Genomic DNA, 6,486 nt, shown 5'->3' with positions numbered 1-6,486 from the left:
TACAAAAGAAACTTCAAAAGTATGGTAAAATTGCCAGTATTCCATTGACTGCAGTTTGCAGTTTGATCTCAGGCTCAGGATTCTTAACTCACCCATATTTTGTAATTAGGATGATTGCAAGAGTAATAATAGTTAAAAACAACTGTGGCCAGTATGGGCCTGCTGCTCCTTTTAAAAAGAAGCTTTATTGGATACAGTGGTAGACACAAAATTTAACTCCCCAAGGTTAGAAAGGAGATCTCAGTGAGAATTTTTTTTTTTTTTTGGAATCAAACAGCCTCCTGATAAACCATTTCAAAGAGTTTGTACTACTAAAAACAGCTAGTAGAATTTTCGGAGACCCTCAAGAAGGTGTTCCTTTTGTTACACAATTGTCTTATGAAAACACTAATGCAGCTCTCTGCAGCCATTTGACCATACAAAGCAAAGACAGATGTATCTATATATATTTGTCTTTGTGCAGAAATTAGACCCTCATACAATCAGAGTTTAGCTGTGTTTGCTACCTTGCAGGGGACTACAGTATGTACAAGCAATGATCTCACCGCACAGAGGTGTTAAAGAAAGTTTTAAGTAAAAATCATCTTAGGAAAGACTGTCCAAAAATTAGAGGCATAGACAGAGAGAAGAATTGCTCCCCTGGAATCTGTCCTCACTGCCAGAGGTATAATCTTTGGGTCAGGATTCAGGCAGCATGATCAGACTAAGAAATATTTGCACTTGAGTTAATGCAAAGTGCAGAGCAGCCTCTGTGAGGTTTGTGTAACATTTCTTTTGTTTCGCAAACCCTGCCTAGGGAAGTTTTTGTGGCCTCCCCTCTCCTTGCCTCCAGGGAATTGTTTTTAAGACAAAACGGTATTATCACAGATCTATCCAACCATTGTTCAAAATAAAACTTAAATTTAAGATTTATGAAAGGTCAATGAGGCTGTAGAACTTGTTGAGGCATTACCTTCTAGCCTGCCTATTTCATATAAAATTATTGTGTATTTAGAAGGTTTTTTTTTTCCTTTGCATCTTGGTAATTGTAAAGGGTTTGTTTCTCATGAGTTTGTAATCATTAGAAAGTTTTGCTTTTAGGAATGGCTAATAGCCTGACATTATGTTAAAATATATATATATATATATATATACATATATGTATATATATATATGTGTGTATATATATATATATCTGCTTCAGTACAAGAAGATAGGGCTTTGAATTTTTCAGTGTATGTTTATTATCTAATCTCTCTAAAAAGAAATTTTACTACCTTTGCTCTTATACTATGAGCTTTAAAATTTTTGGAGTAGTTGCTGCTCAAGAAAAGTTTCAGAGGCAATATCTTTTTCAGTATTTGTGGCCTCAGTTATATCCTAAAAAAATGTGGTACAGAAATTTCAAGAAAGAAAAGATGATTTGCTTACTTCAAATTATTTTCAAAAGCTTCCAGATGTTTATTGGTTAAGACCTCAACTTGAACTCACCATAAGAGGACTTAAGCTTTTGTTAGATGTTGTCAAAGGAGATGCAAATTAACTGTTAAGAGATAGTGAAAGGCTGGAGAATCTTAGAATTTAAAATGAGGGCATTTAATAGAAATGTATGTATAATGTATAATCTTTACCTAGAGGGGGCATGGAAAACCTCTGTAACAAGCCAAAAATGTGGAGAATCATGAAAGTATTTTGCAAAGAATGTTTAAAAAACCTGAGACATCTATTCCTTGTTTTAAACAGCAGTTAAATTGGTTATTGCAGAATATTGACTGATATTTGGCCAATTACATAGCAAACTTTTTAGCAAAATTGATACTATGTTTCCTGTAAATTTATTTATGCATCCCATAAAGAATATATCTACAGCCTTTCTATGGGAGAAAAGTATATGTGATTGGATCACATGTTTATTCTTGTGTGTTTCCCTCTACTTCAGAACAAATAATTGAACTACATGCTGTACTCACTGTTTTTAAAGTAGTAAAATCAAGCTTTTAATTTGTATACTGATAATATATATATATTTATGTATATGGGTTAAGAATTGCTTAAAATTGTTCCTTTTTAGACTGTCTTTGGACATTTAAGAATTCATCCTGGACTGCCTGGACAAGACCCCTTAAGACAATGCCACAGCAGATTTGTATCCCAGGCATATTATAGGCCTTACATAAGAACAATTGCCCATATAATCTCATTCTTTACATCGTCAAAATAGTGATGTCTTGAGATAATAATTTTGTATTTTTAGAGAATGTGCATGTCAAATTGTAAAGACTTGTTCTCAATGTTCTCAGTTTCTACCTGTACTACATAATGGTGTTAATTCCGGAGGACTTATACTTACTTAATCAATTATTACAAATGGATACTTATATTTCTGATTAAAAAAATAAAAATAAAAATAAAATATGCACATGTGACTATTGATACCTTTTCAGGCTTTCTAGTTGCAATTACCTTAATAGGAAAAGCAACTAAAAATGTAATCATTGCCTACATTACTTTTCTATGCTTGGTGTTCCTAATCAATTTAAAACAGATTATGGAACTAACTACTATAATCAAATATTTCAGATGTTTTGTCAGCAATTTAATGTTACTCACATTACTGGGATTCCTTATAACTTTTAGGGGCAAGGAATTGTTACACTTGTGCATGGCATTCTGAAAAATTGGCTTTTAAAAAAGCAAAAAAAAAAAAAGGAGGGGGGAATTATATCCCTGTGCACATTATTTAAATCACACTTTTTATTTTTAAAATTTTAAAATATGGATGTCAAGGAACTCTTTGCTAAATGTCTATAGCATCCTACGACTAGGCATACTCATGTCTAGGTGAAATGGAAGGATCTACTTATTGCATATGGCATGGTCCTGGTCAGGTGTTTAATATGGAAAAGAGGGCATGTTTATGTTTTTTCCACAGAATACTACAAGGGCTTGCTAGCTGCCAGAATGATTGGTGTGACATGCTGTCCTGTGAGCTTGCTGAGTGCCCTGACAATGGTGACAGGAAAGCTGTAATGGGTGAAAAATGAAGATAGTTGGAAAACAAGGGACTGTCCTGTGGATGATTCTCCTGTGCCAATGGAATTGATGAGCACTTGATTTGCTGACCACTGAGAAGGGTGGCACCTGTTTATTTCTGAAAGAAGAATGCTATTTTTATGTAAATGAGTCCAGCCTAGTGGAGACTTGGGTTCAACAGTTACACAAACTTAATTTGTAGTTCCAGAAAAAGCAGTTTTCACCCACTGCTGATAATTGGTGGAAGTCCTCTATGTTCACCCTCTTGATGCCCCTCCTTGGAAATTTAATAAGCCTTTTATTGTTAGTAACTTTGGGGCCTTTCATTTTTAACAAAATTACTGATTTTATAAAACAGTAGATTGACTCCACGGCATCAAGACAAATTCATTATCATAGACATGTTTTGGCTGATAGAGGCCTTGCTGAACCTGAGGTTGATAATTCTCCTTTAGGAGCTGCATAGGATTCAGACTTGTGCATACTTGTTCTGGAAAAAATGAATTCAATATGGGCACCAGCATTAGCTACAAGGCTAAGCACCACAGGGGAAGGTCCCACATGGACTGTCTCTGGATTCCCCTTGAGAAAAATCTGGTTTGGAAGGAGGTGGGTATCTGTTTTTTAACCTTATCCTAAGCATTTTCCAAGGCTCTGCCTCCCCTCCCCAAAGGTACCAAGGGCCATGACTGTGAGGTGTAATGGTAATACAACCCACAGTAAGAATAAGGTCAATGCTTCCCCTTGCCCCCCACTGTTTAATACCCACTATCCAAGGAAGAGGCAACAATTTAATCACCTTGGTTCCTTAAGGCCTCACAAAAGGGAGGAGATACCAGGAGCCATGGCCTTAACCATGGCCTTAACCATGGCCTTGTGGAAAATTACTAGCTTATACATACAGCCATGGGAGAACATGTGTAGTCTAATAATAGTAAGAATATTTGTAGGTGTGGAGGACATTGTGACCATGGGTTCTAGGAACTGAAGATTGCCACCTGGCCTCCCTTGCCCAGGGCTCTTCCCCCATCCTTTACCCCAGGCTTTGCCCCTCCCTTGAAGTTTTCTCATGTTTGTGCTTATATTGCCATTCTTGAAGTATAGTTTTTTGGAATTCAATCAGACAACTGTCTTGCTCTCATTCCTCATATCTCTTGTCTCTTCAAGTCTCTCTCTCCCCTGTCCAAGGTTCCTATTGAATGCCCCTCAGTTAGGGGCATCCTAAAACATATGAATAGCAAGATTGGGACTTTAAATCCCTTCTCATGAAGATGATAGAGGCCTTTAAAGAGTATATAAATAATTCCCTGGAAGAAATACAGAAAAACATAATCAAATAGGTAGAAGCCATTAAAGAGGAAAAAATAAATTCCTTAAAGAAATAAAGGAAAAGACAATCAAACAGGTGAAGGAAATGAATAAAACCATTCAAGACCTGAAAGTGGAAATAGAAGAAGTAAAGAAAACAAAAATGAAGACAACCCTGGAGATAAAAAACCTAGGAAAGCAAACAGAAACTATAGAGACAAGTATCACCAACAGAATATAGGAGATAGAATAGATAATTTCAGGCATGGAAGATACTATAGAACAAATTGACACAATATTCTAAGAAAATGCCAAATGCAAAAAGTTCCTAACCCAAAACATCCACTATGAAACACTATGAAAAGGCCAAACCTAAGAATAATAGGAATAGAAGAGGGTGAAGATTCCATGCTCAAAGGGTCAAAAAACATCTTCAACAAAATTTTACAAATAAATTTCCCTAGCCTAAAGAAAAAGATGACTGTAAATGTACAAGAAGTTTAAAAATAGATTGGACCAGAAAAAAAAAATCCTCTTGTCACACAATAATCAAAACACTAAACATACAAAACAAAGAAAGAATATTAAAAGCTGCAAGGGAAAAAGGTAAAGTAACATATGAAGACTGAGTTACCAAAATCACACCTGACTTCTCAACAGAGACTTTAAAAGCTAGAAGATACTGCACACTCTCAGAGATCACAGATGCCAGCCCAGACTACTATATCTAGCAAAACACTCAATCATGGAGAAACCAAGATATTCTATGACAAAACTAAATTTAAATAATATTTTCTACTAATCTAGCCCTACAGAGGATACTAGAAGAAAAACATGAACACAAGAAGGGTAATTACACGCAAGAAAACACAAGAAATTAATTTCACAGCAAAACAAAAAGAGAAACACACACACACACTAACACCTCCATCAACATCAAAATAACAAGAATTAACAATCACTTGTCATTAATATCTCTCAATGGACTCAAATCACCACTAAAAAGGTACAGATTAACAGACTGAATACATAAACAAGAGCCATCATTCTTATGCATACAATAAACACACCTTAGTAACAATAGAGTAAAGGGCTGGAAAAAGGTTTTGCAAGAAAATGGACCCAAGAAACTCGTTGGAGTAACCATTCTTATGTCTGATAAAATCAACTGTCAACCAAAAATTATCAAAAGAGATGGAGAAAGACATGTTACAATCATCAAAGGAAAAATCTACCTAGATGATATTTCACTTTGGAACATTCATGACCCAAATGCAAAAGTACTCACATTCATAAAAGAAACTTTACTGAAGAGAATATCACACCTTGAACACCACATAATAATCATGGAGGCCTTCAACACACTACTCTCACAAATGGACAGGTCATCAAAACTGAAACTAAACAGAGGAACAAGGAAACTAACAGATGTTATGAACCAAATGAATTTAACAGATATTTACAAAACATATCACCAAAAAAAGAGAGAGAGAGAGAGAAAAGAATATATGTTACTCTTAATGCCTCACAAATCCTTCTTTTAATAACTATATAATTGGACACAAAGAAAGCCCAGTAGATGCAAGAAGATTGAAATAACACCTTGCATTAGATCATATCATCACAGATTATGGCTAGACTTAACAACAGAAACAACAAAAAGGCCACATACTCATGGAAACCATACAGCTCTCTACTCAATGATCACTTGGTGAGGCAAGAAAAAAAGAAAAAAAAAATAAAGTCTTTCTAGAATTCAATGAAATGAAGGCAGAACATGCCCAAATTTATGGAAAATATGAAAGCAGTGCTAAGAGGAACATTCATAAAATTCATAGCAATAAGTACTTTCATAAAGAGAGAGCTCATACTAGTAACTTAATAACACACCTGAAATCTCTAGAAGAAAAAGAAGCAGACATACCCAAGAGGTGTGGATGGCAGGAAATACTGAAACTTGGGTCTGAAATCAATCAATTAGGAACAAAGAAAACAAAAAAAAAATCAACAAAAGCAAGAGCTGGTTCGTTAAGAAAAACAAGACAGAAAAAAAGAACAACAACAACAACAAAAACAAAAAACAAAAACACAACAACAGCAACAAGACAAAATTTGAGGAGTTGGGGATTTATGTCAGTGGTAGAGTGCTTGTTCAGTCCTCACCTC

The sequence above is a fragment of the Mastomys coucha genome, unplaced genomic scaffold (assembly GCF_008632895.1).
Source record: "Mastomys coucha isolate ucsf_1 unplaced genomic scaffold, UCSF_Mcou_1 pScaffold18, whole genome shotgun sequence".
NCBI classification, from domain to species: Eukaryota; Metazoa; Chordata; class Mammalia; order Rodentia; family Muridae; genus Mastomys; species Mastomys coucha.
The sequence above is the reverse complement of the archived record's forward strand: the minus strand, read 5'-3'. Positions refer to the sequence as shown.